The sequence below is a fragment of the Elephas maximus genome, chromosome 15 (genome assembly GCF_024166365.1).
Source record: "Elephas maximus indicus isolate mEleMax1 chromosome 15, mEleMax1 primary haplotype, whole genome shotgun sequence".
Lineage (NCBI taxonomy): Eukaryota > Metazoa > Chordata > Mammalia > Proboscidea > Elephantidae > Elephas > Elephas maximus.
In genome coordinates this window covers 34703640-34726606 of record NC_064833.1, presented here as the reverse complement: position 1 = coordinate 34726606, position 22967 = coordinate 34703640, and the positions used below count along the sequence as shown (strand labels likewise).

Here is a 22967-nt window from a genome sequence, read left to right as displayed (position 1 = left end):
AAAGGGTCAGCCGTTTGAATTCACCAGGTGCTCCTTGGAAACTCTATGGGGCAGTTCTACCCTGTCCTATAGGGTCGCTATGAGTCGAAATCTACTCGATGGCACTGGGTTTGGTTTTTGGTTTTGGTAATCAATTTTTTATTCAGCATAGGAAACTAATACAGTCCCCAAATGTCCTCCTGAGAATCGAAATATATTCCAGTTCATCTAGGACCAACAAGGATTTTTTTTTAACATTTTCTCAATAAGAAAGCAACTGTGTACTAATAAAGGGAAGGTGACAACTTTGTCACTGTGTCATTATCTTTTATTTTTAATGGAAATCGATGGCTGCAGAAAAAAATTTAGAAGTCTATTTTGAATAAGCCAGTATTTAAAGATAAGAGGATATATTTAAGAAAACTCCTAAGTTTAGCTGCTGACAACTTTACTTATAAATAACCTTTTTTTTTTTTAATTAAAGTTCTCTAGGATAAACTAAAAAAAAAAAAAAATAAAATAAAGAATTGTTTAAAAGATACATAAGGCTTTCTCTCAGTAAATTCTGTAGGCATGTAGAATATATTCTAAACATCAAGAGACTCTAAAATGTCAAACTAAATAAAACATATATTAAGTGCCTTATAAAATTTAGACCAAGTAAAGATTGAGATAAAAGTTAAAATATATGCATTTTTGGAAATATAAGGATGAGATATGGAAAGTCTCTGGGAGTTAGCAATCACTTGGGTCTGGATCTGGCATTAGTTCGTTATGTGAGTCTTCAATTAGTATGGTGAGGAAGAACCTGAATTTTGAAGCCAGCCAACTTGGGTTCTTTTCCTTGCACTGCTACATAACAGCTATGAGACATTGGCAATCTTTTTATGCCTCAGTTTTCTCATCTCTAAAATAAGAATAAGTATACCGACCTCACATGAGGAATGGATGAGATAATAATACATATAATGCATTTGCAACAGTTTTTGCTGTCGAGTCGATTCCGACTCATAGGACCCTAAAAGACAGAGTAGATCTGCCCCACAGAGTTTCCAAGGAGCGCCTGGTGGATTTGAACTGCTGACCTTTTGGTTAGCAGCCGTAGCACTTAACCACCATGCCACCAGGTTTTCCTGGCATACAGTAGAAGCTCAAAACAATGTTAGCTAAACTACAATGTTATGTAAACTACAATTAATGCCTTGATTAATATCCATTTTCCTTATGGACTATAAGCCCCATGAGGGTAGGGATCATGCTTGTTTTTGCTCGTCTTTGTCCCCAGTGATTTCATACAATGCTGGGACATTGGGATGGGAGGCAGTCAACAAATATTTAGTGAATGAACAAATTACCGAATGCAATGTTAGAGTGAAATTTTTGATTAACTGCAGAATCTATAAACAATTTGCACAATCTCCAGGGCAGATTTTATTATATACAAAGATGTCTTTGCTGAAAAGCTTATGTCAAAACCATTCTCACACTATTGGGAAATAATACCATTAACCGTGCCATCTATGAAAACTAAGAAGGGCAATAAATACAGCCTGAAGTTGTTTAAAGCCTAGAATGTTTTTCCATCCCTAATTTATGCAATAAGAAGCCCTAGTGACACAGTGGTAAAATGCTTGGCTGCAAACCAAACGGTCAGCAGTTCGAGCCCACCAGCCCCTCCAAGGGAGAAAGATGTGGCCATCTGCTTCTGTAAAGATTACAGCCTTGGAAACCCTATGGGGCAGTTCAACTCTGTTCTATAGGATTGCTAGGAGTTGAGATGGTCTTAAAGGCCATGGATGTGGGTATAATTTATGCAACTTTATTACAGCAATCTTTTATTTTATTTTATTTTGTTGTTATTGAGAAGATACATACCAAAGTATACACCAATTCAAAAATTTCTACGTGCACAATTCAGTGATATTAGTTACATTCTTTGAGGTGTGCAACCATTCTTACCCTCCTTTTCTGAGTTTTTTCTCCCCCATTAACATAAACTCACCACCCCCTAAGCTTCCTATCTAATCTTTCTAGTTGCTATTGTCAATTTGATCCCATACAGATAGTTCTTAAAAGAGCATAAAGACCAAGGTAGATATTTTTTACAAGTTAAGCTAATTATTGTTTAGCTTTAAGAAGACTTCAGGGGATATTTTTGGTTTAAGGTTTAAAGATTATCTCAGGGCAGTAGTTTCAGGGGTTCATCTAGCCTCCATGGCTCTAGAAAGTCTATGGTCCATGAGAATTTGAAACTCTGTTCTGCATTTTCCTCCTTTTGATCATGATTCTTCTATAGAATCTTTGATCAAAATGTTCAGTAATGGTAGCCAGGCACCATTCAGTTTTTCTGGTCTCATGGCAAAGGAAGCAGTTGTTCCTGGAGACAATTAGCCACACATTCCCTTTCCTCGTCTCTTTTTTTTTTTTTTTTTTAAAGCCAAGCAGGTTATCTGGCTTTTCAAATTGTACGTTATGAACTCCTAGCTAACACACAACAGGTTTTCTCATGAGTTATTAAGCAATAAGACTTGACAGGAGGCAATATGGATAACACCGCCACACCACATCTTAAAAATACCTTTTCACGAAGCATACAAAAGAATAACGTGATACAGATTTTGCAGACTTGTTTGAGTGTTGCCTTTAACCACTCTCTGTAGGCTAATGTGACCAAGAATATTCTGCAATTGACCTGTGTACGATCTGTCATGCTCATTATAGCTGTTGTGGAATAGAGTCGTTGAAACCATATCCATAATCACAAAACCCAATACTTTGCAGAGCTGATGTAACATAATAAAAATGTTTGAGGATATTTTTGTTTTACAGTAACTATTTCAATAAAATGATGATATAGTTCTGATTTCTTGTTATGGTACAACTTTTGGCCCTTTTAACAATAGACAAAGGAATTAATATGCTTCTTGGAAGAAAATTTATATCCTAAGCCTTCTTACCCAATTTATAAGTCTGTAGCCTCAAGAGTGTAGAAGAAAGCCATTTACAGAGGTTGAAACGTTATGTTAAGTATGTGCTACTTGCAAATTTACTAATACTATCTTCCAATTTCATTATTGCAGGAGGGTAATAAAATACATCATGGTGCACCAAAATGTATCCTCGGTGACCTGGCAGGTTTTATCTTTATATGCTCATGGCAGACTTTGTTTTTCAATAGCATAAAATGTTTCTACCTATAAGTATCATTTCCCCTCTTAAGATAAAGAACTGTCCTAGGTTTTTATGCTGGCTAGGAAAAGCCTCACCGCTCTCCTATTTCAGGAGGCATTTAAAGGGTTCTTTGGATCGGAACAGCTGGAATCTATTCTTTTGCAGGCCTTTTCCTTTTCAAATAACTCTCCAGAAGGAACAAGCACTGCCCAGCAGAGCTGTTTTCATATTCTCATTGACCGAAGAATTATTCATTAACTAGTATGTCTCCTTAACATCTATAGAAATTCCTTGCATACCATAATCATGCTTGATTCTAGGACAGTAAACATTTTCACTGGGATTTATTTTTTTGTTTGTTTAACTGAAGTCCATACTTTATTCAGATTTCCTTCATTCTCACATGTTCTTTTTCAGTTACAGGATCCCTGAAGATGCCACGTTACATTGGCTCCTCTTAGTTGTGATAGTTTCTCGGACTCTTTGTTTTTGATGACCTTAACAGTTTTGCAGAGTATTGATCAGGTATTTTATAGACAAATCCCCTCAGTCAGGATTTGTCTGATGTTTTTCTCACAATTGGACTGGGGTTGTAGGTTCTGGAGGAAGACCACAATAGAAAAGTGCCATTCTCATCAGGTTCTATCAAGGGCACATACTATCAACATGACTTACCACTGTCGATGCCAACCTTCATCACCTGGCTGAGGTAGTGTTTGCCAGGTTACTCCACTGTAAACTTACAACTCCTTCCCATCCATATTGTACTCTTTGGAAGGGAGTTATTATATAAAACCCATAATTAAAGAGCAGACAGGTATGTTCCACCTCCACAAGGGTAGACCTATATAAATGATTTGTAATTCTTCACAAGAGATTTGTCCACTGGTATTTGGACAAACCAAAAAACCAAAACCACTGTCCTTAAGTCGATTCTCACTCATAGCAACCCTACAGGACAGAGTAGAACAGCCCCACAGAGTTTCTAAGGCTGTAAATCTTTAGAAAGCAGAATGCCACTTCTTCCCTCAGAGCCACTGATGGGTTTTAACCAATGACTCTTCTGTTAGTAGGTGAGTGCTTTAACCACCATGCAACCAGGGCTCTTGATTTAGACCAAAAAAAAACCCATTGCCGTGGAGTCGATTCTGACTTATAGGGACCTTATAAATCAATCCTCGACTGGTTACAAATAAGCCATGTAGTTCAAAGAAAGTCACTTGGCCTTTTTGAGATACAGTTTGTAAAGAAAATGTTAAAAAGAACAATTTTAAAAAGTTGTAATTTGTTAAACTTATGTTCTATGTTAGGCTTTGCTATTAGGTGCTTAATGAATCTTGCCTCCTTTAATTACCAAACAGCCTTACGAAGAAGGCATTATTATCCCCATTGCATAGTTGAAAAATTTGAAGCTCAGAGAGGTAAAGTAGTCTGCCCAGTTTATACCTATATTTCATCACACAGTAAAAGCAAAACCATACACCTGAGCATACACACATAACGTATCTGGGCATTATGTATTATGAAGTAATACATTTCCACCTTTAAGGAATACAGCAACCGCGATGAAGATTCTGATTTTGTTTTTCCCTCAAAGCAGGGAGGAGTTGGTGAGTTGGGGATTTCTGAATTTGCTCTATTCTTTTCCCATTATAAATCATGTAAATGACTTCCCCATCACCATCACCACTGCCACTGGCTATCTCCTGGCTTGAAGTCCTCAGTTCTCCAGGGGTTACAGTCATTTGAGTGAATAAGATTTTATGATATAAAGTCATGTGAAAGTAAGGGGAATATGTGTTTTTAAGAAGATGTGAATTTCCCAGTGAGCATATTTTATTTCTAGGTATTAATGTGCATTTGCTTAAATATCCACGTTCCATGTTACAAGGCTATTATTCTTGCTCAGCGAACATGGCATTTCTGTGTTTTCACAGAACCGGATTTCTACTCACACATTTTATCTGAAACCTGCAGAACGACCGTGGAGTGCATATTCCTAATATTAACCAGGAGTCTCTTTGTGCTATGGCAAAAGTCACAAAATGCATTAGAAGGCATGATCCACTTAGTAATTGCTGACTATCATTTCACAGTTTATTACTCCAAAATGCACATGCGTACAAATGTATAAATGGGCCAATTGAAAAGACAAGGTCGGACTCAGGGCATTTGAAAAAAAATACCACATGAGATGTATCATGAGCAAATATCACTCAATATACTTAATGCCCCTCTGAATATGAAGGCCTCTTGTACTTTAATTATTCTTCACTGAAGTAGTTACGGTTGTTATTTTCAAAATGGAACCAGGAGGCTTTCTTTTTCTGTAGATTCACTTAATTTGCAAAGATCAAACAGCCCTAGCAGAAACTAATCATTCTTTAATGTAAGTGTGTAAATAACACAACTAGAATAGTGAAGTGTATATCTTGCCTGATAGTATGTGTGTATTTTAAAGTGGTTGAAGCCACAACGTAAGGCATAATAACCTTAGACTTTGTAAGTAACTGGACTCTGTTCTTTAACATTTTCTCTACCACACAAGCTGCAAAGGCATGGGAAACATGAAAGAATGGAGGACAGCACGGGGCTCTTCTATCTGAATTAAGAAATTCCCAAGTACCTTAGGGTTGTCCTTTCCTCATTTCACTTGGAAAGAAGGGAATGGAGCCAATCTAACAACAAGCAATACTTACAATTACTCTTAAAGGCAACTAGAATTTAACAGCTCCACATGGCACAAATACAGAAACTTTTTCAGTCCAGTTTTACACTTTTCCCAGTCAAGTACCTGTTTAAACATTCTCTGATGCTCCCAGGTCTAAAATCTCCATGTTATCGTTGATGAAGACTCTTGGTTTTGGGTTTTGTTTTTTTTTTTTCTTTACTTCAGATTTTTATGATTCTCTCTCAGAATTTAGCCTGTTACCATTCTAGTTGCTTTCCCTATCCCTTCCTCTGTTTACTGTATTACTCTACGACTTCAGACAAATATCAGAGCTAGGCAAGTCACTCTCACCACTACCCCACCTTTTGGTCATTCATCCTTTAAAAATGGACCTGCAGAAACAAGTCCATTTTCTCATCATTGTAACTTTATACCTTTGTCCTTTAAAATTTTGACAATAAGTTTCTATCATGTTTGTCACTTTCACTGTCAAGTCCCATTGTCTAACAGTGAGTTGTAGAATCTATATCACATACATTTATTATTTAACCACCCAACTGTGCATTCATTTATTTATTCATTTATCAAATACCAAATACCATATGAAGGATGGGATAGGAGTGAGGCAGAGAATTTTCAGTGGTATAATATGCACAAAGTCAAGCAACAAGAATAAATCATGATATGGTGGTAGAACTAATAGGATTTCAAGAGGGCAGTCGTGGTTCAGTGGTAGAATTTTCACCTTCCATATGGAAGACCTGGGTTTGATTCCTGGCTAATGTATCTCATGCAAAGCCACCACCTGTCTGTGGTGCTTGCATGTTGCTGTGCTGAATGGGTTTCAGTGGAACTTTCAGGCTAAGACAGATGAGGCAGAAAGGCCTGGAGATCTACAGGAAATCAGTCAATGAAAACCCTGTGGATCACCATGATTCGATCTGCAACCAGTCATGGGGATGGCACAGGAACAGGCAATGTTTTGTTTTGTTGTGCACGGGATCACCACTGGCAGCTAACAATGACAATAGGATTTCAACATGGCTGGGAACACGGAGAACAATGGAGAAAGTTGTAAGGGATGAAACTGGAGACGTGAGCAAGAGCTAGTTTATAAAGATAAAATATGAAGTTCAGACTTAATTTTGAGGGTACTTAGGCTCCACTGATGCATTTTAACTAGGGGAATGGCATGATTAGGTTTTGACTTTTTTTTTTTTTTTTTAATTTTGACTGTACAACAGAGTTTGCGCTCAATTAGATATTGTTGTTATTAGGTGCTGTCAAGTTGATTCCAATTCATAGAGACCCTATAGGACAGAGTAGAACTGCCTCATAGGATTTCCAAGGAGCAGCTGGTAGATTCGAACTGCTGACCTTTTGGTTAGCACCAAGCTCTTAACCACTGTGTCACCAGAGCTCCTAATTAGATATTAGGAGCTTGTAAAGTAGTTTCATATATACTTTGCAAAGTACCTTGCAAAGTCATTTTATAGATATTTATTTATTTAATACACACACAACTTTTGTAAAATGAAGATAATAACAGTATCTATGTATAGACTTGTGAGAATCAAATAATATAATACCCTTAAAGTGTCCATCCCAGAGGTGAAGAAAAAGAAAAAGGTAGGTACATACCAAATGGTCAAACTATTAGCTATTCATTTTCTATTATTATAATGATTCAGGTATATAACCTACCGGTTCACTCAACGTTTTATGAACATTTTCTCTTGTCAAAATATGACTTTTAACAGCTACAGTCACAAGGTCACGGAAGACATAGCCTTTCATCAGATGAACCTTAGTTGGGGTACTGATTCTACCATTTATTGCCCTTGGGAATTTGTGTGTGATTTCCTCATTTGAAGCTAGGGGATAATCCTGTTTATCTTTTGAATTTTTTTTTCCCCCCCTTAGGCTTAACTATCATGTGTGTGAAGTACCTTGTATAGAGCCTCATCCTTAAAAAAAAAAAATTTGTTTCCAATGTTCTACTGTGATAGCAACAATGTACATGTATATAGCTTTTTCCCTCTGCTGAATTATTTCCTTAGGAATGATTCCCAGAAGTTGTATTACTCAGTCAAAGGGAACAAAAAATTATGGTTATGGTTCTCCATATTTGCTGTTGCATGTTTTCCAATAAGTTTCAACCAATATGTAATGTGATGAGCAAAACACCTCATATATTTAAAGAGTGTTTCTGTACCTGCTTCATTCAAGTCCAGATCCTATGTTCATCAGTTAAGAGGAGGAGAATTTAGGATGGATTTTATTGCAGGAATTCCAAACCGCTGGGAATGGAACACATGCTGCTCATTTTACATTTGGGAGACCACCAGTCAGCCATGCTCAGTAATAGCTTTCAGAAACATCTAGATTTAAATTTGCAGCCTAAACACGACAGGTTAAGTAGTATATGGTTAAAAAATATCTTCATGCCTTGACTCTCGAAAATCTGAATTCACTAAGAGATATTTACAATTTTTAAATGATTGGACAAATTGCAAACAATGTAAGCATTAAGATGCACATAAACTATATAGTATATCTTTTTGGTACTATGGATTTCTGGTGTACTTGGCGTGTAGATGAGCTCAGTAGTGTTTTAAAAAATACTATTTTGAAGGTGGAAAAAACTGTACTAACAACTATTTTACTCAAAGGAGCACAAAGGTATATGCAGTCTTGAAGCTACATTTATTGAATCTTATTAAATTTATGTGAAATTGAGATAGTTAGCGTACTAATACAGAAGAGCAGTAGTGGACTTAAAACCCAACACTTTTGACATTCTACCCATGTCATGGGCTTTACTAGAATGCAAGCTTCTGGAAGGCAGGGTTTATACATATTACATCCCCTTCAGTGACTTCTATAATGATAGGCACCACTCTAAGCCCTGCATTTATCCCTAAGTGACTGTTTCAGTCACTGTTGTTGCATTAATATATTACTCCAAAATTTAGTGGCTTGTAACAAACATTTTATTATGCTCCTTAGGCTCACAGACTATATACATCAAGATTTCAGAGAGGACACAGCAAGTATGGGCTATCTCTATTCCACAATGTCTGGGGCCTTAGCTCTGAGGCTGGGGGTGAATCAATGGGTTGGGGTTGGAGTCATCAGAAGCTCCTTGGCTCGTAAGTCTAGAGCCTGGACTTGGATGACTCAAAGATGGGGAGTTACAACAAGAACACCTACATACAGCCTCTCCAAGTAGCCAGACTTCCTCACAACATGGTAGCCTCAGGGTACGTGGGCTTGTTTGTTACATGGCAGCTCAGGATTCTAATTATGAGTGTTTTAGTGAACAAGATGGAAACTGAGTTGCCGTTTATGACCAAATCTGCTTCAAAGTGAGGAGAATTCTTCATGGGAGGGTGGCATGTAAGACAAAAGGTACTACTGTTACGACCTTTGAAAAATACAACCCACAATTAACCCTCTAGTTCTGTTTTCTACCTATTTAACCTATATTCTTCCCACCTGAGTGAATTTGTTGCTGTTGTTAGGTGCAATCAAGTCAATTCTGACTCACAGCGACCCTATGTACAATGGAACGAAACTCTTCCCTGGTTCTGCGCCATCGTCACAATTGCTGTAATGCTTGAGCCCATATTCTCTATGTAGTTTTAATATCAAACAGAAAGGGGATTTTTTGGTTCTAAATTAAAAACTCTTTTTATAATACTGTATATAATTTTTGAAACTGTATTTTCTTCAAAGATTCTTATATACTCCTACTGAGAGCATATGTCTTCCTGATAGAAAATCACCTCCTTGCCACTGATTTTTCAAACGCCCAGTAATCAAAGAGAAGGACCAAGTACCCGTTAATCTCATTTTCCCACATGCAGATAAACTATTTGAAATATATATATTTTTTATTTTTAACTATGCTGGTAAAGTTTAATATTTTAGTAGCCTATAATATCTTTTTGGTCATGATCTTCAAAATTAGATTCATTGGAAGACATTTCAAAATATTAAGATAATATATAGGGACATTTTATGCTCAGGATAATTCATTTCCATACTGACCTTTTCCCCTGCAAATTGCACAAGTTTGATTTGTGAACTCAAAGTATGTAAGCTTTAGTCCCACGTGTAACATAATGTTCAAAAAACAAAGAACTCCTCTTTCTGCCTCAGACACTTCTTAGCTTTTATATAGATTCAATCCGCAGTTAGGAGCTTTTTTGAAAGTTGAGTGTGGGATTTCCACTTCTATTGTTAGCTTTAATCACTTAGAATCACTTATTTGAACCAAGGTCTCTTTAGTTCATTAGTTTATCTTGACTGTCATTAAGAGATAATGTGTTTCACTTTCACAAGTGTTTATTAATTTTCTATGCATAAACCTGGGCTCTATAGTTACTATTATGTGCAGAAGAACTAAAATAAATAAATAAATCAAAACACACAAGGTATGTAGTTTTTTTTTAAGGCAATAATGATGGCTCCTCATCGTACTACAAATGGAACCTAATTCGTTACTGTGAAAAATACTAATCAATCTTATCTATTGACTATGCCAATATTTACCCCTATTTAGTCTTTAGTTGAAGAAATATAGCCTAGCACTCCAACGTAAATGCAGATAAACTAGTTTAAAATATTTTTATTTATACCTCATGGTAACCTCAGCTGAGGCGCTTTATCTAAATAACTGATAGGTAAAAATAGCAATTAATTATTTACCTCTGAAATATTTTTGAAATTAATTTTTTTTTTTTTTTTAACTGGGTCAGGAGTGATGCTAGGGAACAATTTCCTAGGGATGGTAGCTGCCTTACAACTATTTATCTGCATGTTTGGTAAATTATTCTGATTGCCAGAGAAGGTTACTTACTGTGAATATGTTCTGCAAAAACTAACAGGAAAACATTCATTTGAACCTCTTTCCTGCTCCCTACCATTCAGAATTTGTTTAAATTTGGTAAGGAAAAGTGAAAGAGACAGGAAGAGTGAAGGGCTTTCAGTTTAATCACTCAGAAAGTCTGCAGCATTCAAGTTTTGCTTCATCAAAATAGACATGTAACTTTTTGAAACTCATTTCATTTCATTGGCCATGGGTTTTCCTACCTATAAAATGGGTACAATACTTCTCTTTATAAAAAGATGTGTGTTCATTTGTTATGATAATGACACTGCTTTCCGAAACAGAGTTAATATCCAACTCATTACTCAACACCTTTCTTAAAAGAGGATAGTGATTTTCATACTTGCTTCGATGACAGAACATCCAATATTCATTGACTTCTTTGCATTTAAACTCATTTATTTCACAGGCACAAAGCAAGTGCAATATCATTGGCAGGAAATGTGATTACATTATACAAATGAAATAAACAAATCATATCATAATCGGGTGTCCACAAAAAGTACAGGCTATACAACTAAATATGAGAGGCTATTTCTCAACTTCTGTTAATATTTATTGGTTATTTTGTTAGCTAACTCTTGAGAGGAGATGAAAAAGAGCAGACATGATATGTGGAAAATGAAAAATATGAGGGGACGGAGAAAGAAACCATTGAAATGAGAAAGTTGTTCCCCTTAATAGTTTCCCGCAAGTTGAGAAATGGTCCCTGCTACTCACTATTTGGAAACTCTGGTGGCATAGTGGTTAAGAGCTATCGCTAACCAAAAGGTCGGCAGTTCGAATCCACCAGATGCTCCCTGGAAACCCTATGGGACAGTTCTACCCTGTACTATAGGGTCACTGTGAGCCAGAATCCACTCAATGGCAATGGTTTTTTGTTTTTTAGTTCAGTATTTACACTAGAATCCTTCAGACCACTTCACTAACCAAATCATTGCCCCCAAATAATTTGAGCACCACAGCACTTATTCATACATGTATTTATTCTAACTATATCTATTAGGCACCTACAGCATGCTACACACTGCTGTGCTCAGCATTCAGGGGAGAATTCAGGTCAAGCAGGTGGTCACACATTGAGTTTTGTGTGTGTGTGTTTTAGTGTGTCCCATCATGCAAAGGAGGGTGAAAACTCTCCAAGAATTCTAATTTTTCCCCTACTGTTTTGTTCTCTCTCCTCTTTAGGACTTTATGAAGAAGAATGGACAGAGGGAAGTTAGCCTCAAGCCTGCCCACCTCATACAATTGACATTCAGCTATGAAGGCAGCAGCCTTTCAAACAGCGGGCATCTGCACGGCCAGGCCTCTGAGATCAGAAAAAGGGCAGAAGAACCGCAACTGCCTGCAAGTAGCAGTGTTCTTGGCCTTGAACCAAAATACCAGAAACATTTTAATTAATAGGGACAATGATAAATAAAATAGGAAGTGAGATAAGAGGCCATGGCTTGAGAAAACAAGGTTTTTCTTCTCATTTTTACAACTCTCTGAATGACCCACAAAAGAAAGTGCATACAAATAATATTTTAAGTTCTAGAATGTGCTTTTGCTTTTCCAGGCAGGCTTGCTTACAGATAAATCCAAGAGGGAGGTCATTAAATTGGACGGAATATGTTTAGAATAGGCAGCTTCACTCCATGTAAAGCGATTGTAAGCCTTTCTTTGTGCTGTAGAAGTTTTTAGATAGTCGGACTCAATTAAACTCTGAAACTTCAAGAGATGGTGATTCTAAGGAAACAGGCAGGAGGAACTAGGGACATGGGATTCCACAGTCTGTTAACAGACTGGAGGGAGGGCAGAGAGAATTGGGCTATTGTGCTTCAGTCAGCAGCATAACCTGTGTGTCACTGTCAATTTAACCGAGGAGAGGAGTTGAGCCTTAGAGTTGGGATGGGGACAACTGGCTGCTTAAAACATAAGAAAGGGGAAACTCATTTAGTATGAAAGATTAAGGGTTTAGACACAAAGACTACTACAGAGAGTTTTTAAAAACAGATTTACCGTTTGAAGATTGACAAGAGGATATGTGGAAAAACTTGCTGTAGCTAATGCCCAAGTGTGGTTAACAGCACAGGTCACGGAGCCAGACTGCCTGGGTCTGGGTGCTGGCCCTGCCACTTAGCTGCTGCGTAACCCTGGGCAAGTTACTTCCCTCTCTGTACCTCAATTTTCTCATTTGCCAAGTGAAATCAATTTAATACCATCTATCTCATATTTTTCCAAAAATGGAACGGCACTGGGTTTTTTCTGGGTTTTACCTCATATTGGCTTTTGAAAGTATTCAATAAATTATTACATGCACAGTTCTTCCAATGAGCCTGATAGTTGGTAAAACTATATAACTATTACTATTACTATTACTATTACTATTACTATTACTATTACTATTACTATTACTATTACTATTACTATTACTATTACTATTACTATTACTATTACTATTACTATTACTATACCCCCAAGTACTCCTTGGAAACTCTTTGGGGCAATTCTACTCTGTCCTATAGAGTCTCTACGAATTGGAATCGACTCAACAGCAACAGGTTCGGTTTTTTTGTGGGGGGGGGTTATTACTATACCCAGAATTGCCCACAAATAATAACTCATACTTATTAGTGACCACTAATACATAAATAATATGTATTAGTTATTAGGAATAACTAATTATTTAAAAATTTTATCACTTAATATGTGTGATAAAGCTTACATTGTTGTGTGCCATTGAGTTGATTCCAACTCATAGCAGCCCCGTGTGACAGAGCAGAACTGCCCCATAGAGTTTTCTTGGCTATAATCTTTGCAAAAGCAGATCACCAGGTCTTTCTCCAGTGGAGAAAGTGCTTAACTGTTGCACCACCAGGGGTCCTTTGATAAGACTTATTTACAGTGATTTGTGTGAAATACTCTTTGGAAAGCCTGGTGGTGTAGTGGTTAAGGACTACAGTGGCCAAGCAAAAGGTCAACAGTTCGAATCCACCAGGCACTCCTTGGAAACTCTATGGGGCAGTTCTGCTCTGTCCTATAGGGTCGCTATGAGTCGGAATCGACTCGATGGCAACGGGTTTGGTTTTTTTTTTTTTTTTTGGTTTATAGTTAACAATAGCCCTGTGATGCAGAAGCTGTTATTACTTCAAATTTACCAACAATAAAACTGAGGTACAGAGAAGTTAAGGAACTTGCTCAAGGTCATAAGGTGAATAAGTGGTGCTGTCAGGTTTCAAATCCAGGCAGTGTGGCTCTAGGCACCACACGCCTCATTACTGTGCTCTACTATCTTTAAATTTGCCCTAGGAAATAGTGGATGCAAACAATTTATTTGCTTCCATTTCTGTGAGTTTAGGCTTCACGTGGGCTGTTAACCAAAAGGTCGGCAGTTCAAAGCCACCAGCAGCTCCTTGGAAACCCTATGGGGCAGTTCTACTTTGTTGGAAGTGACTCAACGGCAACGGGTTTAGCTGTTTTTGGTTTTGATAGGCTTCACAAACAGAAGCAGTACTGAATTCATTGCTGCCTACTGGTACCTTGCAGACTGACTTGTAGGCTATACAGATTTGCTTAGAGGACTGGTTATCCTTTGCTAATGATGGCAGCCGCTAAGCTCCATGATTTGTGTGCTGTATTCTACAAACCCATGACAGAGCTCATGCCCTTCATGGGCCACTCCTCCTGACACTGCTATAGACCCATGGTCCCTCACCGTGCTCCCTGGCCACAACAAGGGACAGTGGCTGGTCTCCCCATTCATTCGCCCTTCTCCCTCTAGTCCATCTTCTTTCCAGCACTCCCACTCTATGGACAGTATCCAGATGATCACATAGGACTTTACCGAAAACAATAACAGAGGAGGGAAAAGAATGAAAAGGAGAGACGTGCATGGACAGGTCCCTTTGAGTCCTTTTGTCTTTCAGGCTCTGGGGACTGCCTCTCTGCTCTCTGCTTTCCTAGTTTTAGAGTCTCAGAAATCTCTGAAGTGTGGAATGGGCAAACCATCATTTGAAAAAAGCATGCTATTGGGAAGCCAGAAGAAATATTAAAACTTCTATGTATAAAATAATAAGAAAGAAAGTTAATAATAAATTCGTATGATAACTGCCATTCCAGTCCTCACTCCATCAGTATGTCAAATGGCCAAGGATCAGTCATCTCCTGAAGAGTGAGAAAAAACCACACAGAGCTACTGAACAGACTGTGTTACCGTCACTCAAAATTGTCCTTGCTCAGCATATTGTGGTAAGTCTCAGTTTACCTGTGTTTGGGAAAGTGGATTCATGGGTTATTTTATCTAGATCTAATGAAATTAACCCTCACAAAATGGGCAAGTGTTTTAAAAACACCAGCACTTTCAACAAGAAAATGGCACCTCTGACATTCCTATGCCTGTTAAGAACTAGAAATGACTAGCTTATTCGATCCAACGAGTAGTCAGTCAGTAGTTTTGAAAACATCATAAAGTCTGCTTAAACTTCAGATTTCTTTTCACTATCCTTAACAAACTCTGTTCTGAAATGTATATTCTAGGTTGTGTTATTAGCTAAGTGCTATGTCTCATCCTACCTGCCAGTAGATTGATTTTCTCTCTTCCCTCCTGCCAGTAGATTGACTAGGTAGCGTTACCTACTTAATATTTGATTATCTGAAAGTTTTAATGCAACCGGTTGAAACTGTTTTCCTTTGAACATAAAGAGTCCCTTGAGGGAAGCTCTGGGGTAGGGACAGGGGACAAAGGGTCTCACTCCACTTCTACTTTAGTCCCTCTATTTTCTTCTCCAATTCTTACTGCCAAGAGAAGAGCTTCAAATGCCTGAATATGTTATTGATAAGATTATTAGTTACCAGTAGAGTTGTACAGTGAAATCTGTGAGAGCCGGAACTTGATTTTGGCTTGTTTTTCCAGGTCCCCAAAGTTTTTCACCTTTGACAGGGTACGGTCTTACAACTTTTGTATTGCTTGTTTTAGTGGAAAATATTTGAGTTTTCCTTCTCTGACAGGTTTTCATGTTACAGTTTCTGGCTTTCATAGGTTTTACTGTATCTGACATTGTATGTCTTAGTTATTGTCTGTTAAACATTACCTTTTCATTTGTTTGAAGGAAAAATTCAGATCATTGTGGTAGACAATTAAGATCAAACAAGCCTATAAACTTCTGACTTTAATATTTCTGTATAGGATTAAAGCAGTAAGATATAGACCCTACTGTGGGGACCATGGTCTTGGGGAACATCTAACTCAACTGGCATAACATAGTTTATAAAGAAAATATTCTACATTCTACTTTGCTGAGTAGCGTCTGGGGTCTTAAAAGCCTGTGAGCAACCATCTAGGATACTCTACTGGTCTCACCCCTTTGGGAGCAAGGAAGAATGAAGAAAACTAAAGAAAAAGGGAAAAATTAGTCCAAAGGACTAATGGACCACATCTACCATGGCCTCCACTAGACTGAGTCCAGTACAACTAAATGGTGCCTGGCTACCACCACTGACTGCTCTGACAGGGATCAAAATAGAAGGTCCCGGACAGAGTTGGAGAAAATGTAGAACAAAATTCTAACTCAAAAAGAAAGACCAGATTTGCTGGCCTGACAGAGACTGGAGAAACCCTGAGAGAATGGCCCCCAGACAAGCTTTCAGCTCAGTCATGAGGTCACTCCTGAGGTTCACCCTTCAGCCAAAGACTGGACAGGCCCATAAAACAAAACTAAAGGGGCACATCAGCCCTGGGGCAAAGACTAGATAGCAGGAGGGGACAGCAAAGCTGGTAATAAGGGCCCAAGGTTGAGAAGGGAGAGTGCTGCCATGTTTTGGGGTTGTTAACCAATCTCATAAAACAATATATGTGCTAAGTGTCTAATGAGAAACTAGTTTGTTCTGTAAACCTTCATCTAAAGTACAGTAAAAAAATAAAATAAAAACGCCTACCAAAAAAAAAAATATATATATATATATATACACAGAGACCCTACAGGCAAGTAGCCTCCAAATACTAAAAAAAAGGAAAATAATCCATGGAGTGCTTCGTTTCTTTAGAAACCTCTTTGATAATGGAGGGAGCAATCTTTTGTACATTTTGTGAAGAGATTTAAACACTAAGAGGCCCTTCTTCCCTCAGACCATGGGGCCAGAACCAAAGGGGGTTGGAACTTCCCAACTTCACTGCAAAAGATAATCTTGTATTGAAACAAAAGGCGAGATGACTCAGAATGTAATTAGGGCTGTGCATCTAAGCAAGCGACACAATATAGCTTGTGGTATTAAAAAAAAAAAGGAGAAAACAAGGCTCAGGAAAAGGCTGCTAATGTTTCCACACAGAGACAAGGCTATGGCAGAATGAAAACAAAGCCTCCTTAATCAGCAAATTATAGCACAGGGGCTGCTAAAGCTCTGGGTTTTGTCACTGAGCAACCCACTTGTTTCTCCTCCCCTCTCATCATCCACACAAGTGAGAACACTTCCAATGTTTATATCTAAAACAAATGACAGAGGGGAAGGCTTCTAAGTAGACCGAATGCATGAGGCTGAGCTGAAGTCTCATTTCTACGCAAATAGCATGCCTCCACTGTTTTACCAACATTCTTGCTAATGCCACAGCCAACAGGATGAAACAGGAACATAAAGCAGAGGACCCTGTAGCTCAGACTTGTTTATCCAGTGGCTGCTGGATCTGTATGGTTATTCAGGTGCTTTTCACCCTAACATTCATTGGCTTTGGGAGTATTTCCCTGTTCACTTGATGATAGGCAGATGAAGAAAAGCCCTGAGATTTCACTGCCTATATTCCTCTAAAATGTCACCTCACAGCATGTCCAGACACCAAGCCAAGAAATGGCTTAGGCTCTCTGCCAACTGGCATGTACCTGAAGATTACTCAGCCTCTTGGAGGGAAAGTTTTTCCCACACAACAAACCCCACAATTTACCTTGCAATGCTACCAATATTAACATTGTATTTATTTTGTGATATAGAGCAGAGGTCAGCCAACTTTTTCTATATAGGCCTGGATATTAAATATTTTAGGCCCTGTAGGTTATTAGGTCTCTGCTGAAACAACTCTTGCCATTACAGAAGGAAAAGAAGCCAAAGACAGTAGTAAAGGAGTGGGCATGACTCTGTTCCAATAAAAGTTTATTTACAAACACAGGTAGCAGGCATGGTTTGGCCAGCCCATCATTGTTTGCCAGCACTTGAGGATGGAAACTGAGAAGCTAAATAAAACTTCTCCGATGACAAGTTAATGAGGGAATAAAACTTCTCCGATGACAAGTTAATGAGGGAATGTATGGAATGGAGTTGATTATCATTTCATACATATATTTAATTATAGCCTAAATCTGCCCACAGAATTCACTTAAGTGGACTTCAGCATTTGAAAACAGTTACAAGATCCCTTAACTTGCATTATTTTATACCTAGCACTACTCATAGGAGCACATGATGCTTTTTAATTTTTCATTATGATGAAGATATGATGTTATTATGATGAGATACTTGTTTAGACACTGAATAAACATCTCCACTGATACAAAGACAGAGAAGAGACATTCATTATACTCAAAGGATTCAAGTCTACATAGAAAAACAAGCCTAGAAACAGGTAGTTAAAACAACTTCCACCACGACAACATGGAAGTGCAGTACTAACATCATATATCGAATAATGCATTCAAATTGTGGTGTTGGGAAAGAATATTGACTATATCATGTACTGGCATAAATCAAACAAACCAGTCTTAGAAGAAATATAACCAGAATGTTCCTTAGAAGAGAGGATGGTGAGATTTCTTCTCACTTACTTTGGCAAGACCAATAGCTAGAAAAGGATATGTTTGGGAAAGTAGAGGGTCAGTAAAAATAAAGGAAACCCCCAATAACCACAACAATGGACTCAAACATACCAAGGATCATAAAGATGGTTCAGGACCAGGCAACATTTTGTTCCGTTATACATAAGGTCTCCATGAGTTTGAGCCGACTCGCCGGCAACTAACGATAGCAACAATAATAATTTGGAGAACTTGGCCTAAGAGGGGACGCAGAGTGCATGTTTCTTGGTGAAACTGGTGACAAATCTGATCCTTAAAGAATAATCAAGAGGACAGAATAGGGTGACTGTAGAGTTTTTGTGATCCCAGATCTCTGGCTAAATATAAACAATAACTGTCTACTGTGCCCCTAGTATAACTTTAAAACAAAAATAATTGTAGGATGTAGTCCTTGACTATACGACAACGTACAATCTATTTGGGTAGGTTAGGTGTATATCAAAAAGAAAATGTTAATAATAGGTAGTAATGTAAGAATTGTAACACATAGATAATACATTGATTTGCTAATTCAATAAATATTTATTGTATTTCTGCTATGGACCATGTAGTCTTCTAGGTCCTGGAGATACGGCAATGGACAAAAAGGCAAGGTCACTGCATCATGGAGGCAACATTCTAATGGATGTTAATATGAGTTAACATATTTAATACAGATCTTAAGAAGATCACCATCATCAATGTGCTTCTGGTAAGAGCATTCCAAATTTTAACCCTCTGAAGCAAAAAAAAACAAAATATACAAATAGTGGAGGTTTTTAGTAAAAAAAATGCTGTCAATAGAAAAACAAAGCTAATCATTCCAGTAAAAGAATTTCAGATTTTTAAATGGTAATTTATAACTATATTTTCCACCAATAACCATCAACTCATCAATTTTAGCTAGCCTGAAATATTTATCATAGATAGACCCCTGTTCTCTGTTACAAGGCATGTTCTTTTTATTTATTTGTACTTTCAATCAAAAAGGTCATTTGACAAAGGCAAAATGGACTTTCTAAGGATTCGCCAAATATTATAACATTATGTACACCTTTTCCTCACTTATCACTTTCATTACCACTGGGATAAATGGTTTGTCAGGTACTTTTTATGCCTCTGGACCTCAGAGGTAAGGTGCTATCCCAGTTCTAATGCATTTAGCATCAAAGCGGATCCCTTTTGACATGGATGAAACTCAGCAAACTGGACTTGGATCCTCATTGCATATGTTGAGCATTCTATTAGGTGATGTTCCTAGGTATGTCAGGTTTGTAAACGTTTGCTTTTATTTCTGTGAGATGAGGCTTGCCAGCATAATTATGGCTTTCCAGTGTGATAGTCAGGGAGCTCTGATGGGTTTGTTTTGGTTTTTCTGTGTCATATTTGGAAAACCAGTGGCTCCCCATGTAACCTAATGGAAAGGTGCCCGCAATAAATTTCTTATCTAGCTCTCATTGCTACCTTGTCATACCACAGACCAGTGGCACCATAGTGCCACTCACCTCATTGGTGGCTTGTATTAACAGACCATATTTCTCAAAATCCATATTACCAACCAAAAATTTAAACATACTCAGTTAGTAAGTACACATCCCAATACCGAAAACACATGCCATCAAAAAAAAAAAAATTAAGGAGAAAAAAATGTAGTAATGAAAAGGTTATTGACTATCTCATTATCTGACATTTCACATTTATGACACTAGTAAGAAATTACTATCTATTTTGGACATTAACAATTTACATATGGCAGTAAAGAATGCTGGAGAATGAGGCGAGAGGTATGATGGTTAACGTTATGTGTCAACTTGGCTAGACCATGATTCTCAGTGGTTTGACAGTTAAGTAACAGTGTAATTTGGCAGTTAATGTACCATCGTAGTCATTCCGCGTTTTTATATAATGCCAATTTTGCATAACGACCTAGTCTTTGGATGGAACCAAACCATGTCAATAAATGAGGACAGGGTATATTTTAAATCTGAATTTTTTAAATATAAATCTTGTGAATTTTTGAGATCTTGGAGAAAGAAAATATTATTTCAAGAAGCACTGAGTATAATGTGGGCTAGATGTTATTCAAGACATTTCTCTGTAATAGAAAGGTAGGAAGTGAACATAAGAAAGTGACAAAAACATGAAGGGCATTTACATGTATTGTCACTACTCTAAGATCTGATCACTCTGAGGTTTTGGTATGTTTGATAATGATTCTAAAAAGAGCTATATGATAAGAGAGAGTCCAACCCAGATATGCAACCCAGGTTAGTGTTCCACACAATTAAATTGTGATTACTTCTACTGCTGTTCCCCATCTGACAAGTATGGGTAATGCTGTCAACGTACTTCATAGCAGTGTTAATTGACAAGTTATTCAGAAAAGTTGATCTCCTTGAACTAAATCCATCAGGTCAAGAGATCAGTGCCATAATGGTTCCAGTACTTATGATGACCAACAAATCCTTTGCAACCTTGCATAACCTTGCTTTTCATCTTGTTCAGCTGTAAGACCAGAAAAGTTAAGGAATGAGATCCTAGGCTGTAAGTCTGATAAAGTGATTTATATTGATGGCCAGTGTCTTGTGAAGAATTACTGAACTTCAAGAAAGGTGACATTAACATAAATTATCATCCAGCTTTATCTAGCATTGGTAACACCCATTTATTCTGCAGCAAAAATTTTCTGACGATAATACTATGAGCTGCATAATAATCACTGTCCTTTTATTATTTAGTTGAATAAATGGATGAATTAATTGACCTTCCATAACCTGATAGCCTTATTTTACATTTTTTATCATAGGGAAACTACTTGGAATCAAAATAGAAGCAGTACAAATTAAAGTATTAAGCTTACCAAATGGTCACAGTAAAACATATCCATTTGAATTATCAAATATTAAATAGTATCCAAATAAATATATGACATGAAATTTAGAACTTGGAGTGAAGAAAACATGCAATTAAAGGAAAACTAATGAGAGCTTGTTCTTCACTGAATACATTTAGTTGGTTTCTTGATCCTCTAACCAATCATGTCAACAATGACAAAAGATATGCAAATTCAAACAGACAATAGTCAAGCCAAACTGTCTGACTCATACCAACAGGGACATTTTCAGAACATAGTCAGCTTGATTCACACGAGCGAGTGAATGTCCATGTAACTAAAGAATATTTTAGTGATTCTTGGCTCTTATCTGAAAAGCATACCATAATCACTGACCAAAAACAAGAATCAAAATTAATAACTTGTGAAATATTTGCATAATCTAAGCCCAGTAGGATCATGTATTTATTTACTTTGTCATGCCTGAGTAATTGCATAGCAATGTAAAATATGCATTGTTTTTTAAATCACCATTTTGATTGTATGTTTTAAGCAAGCAAAACATTACATTTTTGGCAGAGTATCTCATTCAAGACACTTTGGGACTAAGATATTCCTCCCCGCCAACCTCAGAAAAGCCAGATTAATTTATAATGATCAAATTCTCTTTAAAGAATATATGAATGGTATAAAAAATATATATATTGACAAATAGTAATAAACTTTCAACAAAATTCATTTGTTTACTATGGAAATAAGTTTTGCCAGAGAAAAAAACATATATTATTATAGACTGCCACGGTAGGTCCCACCCAGTGCCGTCGAGTCGATTCCGACTCATAGCCACTGTAGGTAGTAGATGAAATTTAAGCTATAATTATTAAAAGACTGGAGAATTCTCTTTGCTTCCTCTTCTGCATATTTATCGATTCCCCTGTAGTCTGTAGTGATAAGATTAACTACAATTCCAGGTTTGGAAGCTCTAGAACTACTAAGTTTCAGTTAACATGTCAAATAAAATAACAGTGATCTCAGTTCAGTCCCTAGTGGACGAAACTAGAATAACTGTTACACAGTGTGAATCAGCAGGTGGTGATCTAAGTGATTGTGACCACACAGGAACAAAAAAGCGCATTTGTCCTTTCACTATCTTTTATCTTCTGAAGGAGTTTGCACTGTGAACAGACCATCTTACAGAAGTCTGGGTGCATTTCTACTACACGAACCAAGGGAATCTATTGGCACAGACCCTGTGGTGGGAAGCTTTCCATGAATGGGGACGCTGCCAGTGACAAAGTCTGTTGAATATACTTATTGTTCACTGCTTACCTCTTACACAATTAATCAGAGAGCAAAGTGAGAATTATCTGCAGAAACTGCACTCATATTTTAATAGTAATACCTTCAACAAAAAACTTTTCAAAGGTTTATACATAAATAACAGAACAAGCTGTTCAATTTGATTTCTATAAATTGGGATCAAATGCATACTCACTAGACTCCCAAATGGCCCTGAGTCTGTACCTACAGTGTCCTGAGAAGTGCGGTACCCCAGGGGTACAGCAGAGCCTACATGCTGTGTTCAACCCAAATCGGCAGGTGCATGTCCCAAGAGACTAGCCA

At 37.4% G+C, this 22967-nt stretch overlaps 1 protein-coding gene across 2 annotated transcripts in view; it reads right to left on the bottom strand.

The window, feature by feature from the left end:
- Positions 1-22967, bottom strand: part of ANGPT1 (angiopoietin 1) — a 283240-nt gene that overhangs the window by 258621 nt on the left and 1652 nt on the right. The window lies entirely within an intron of this gene.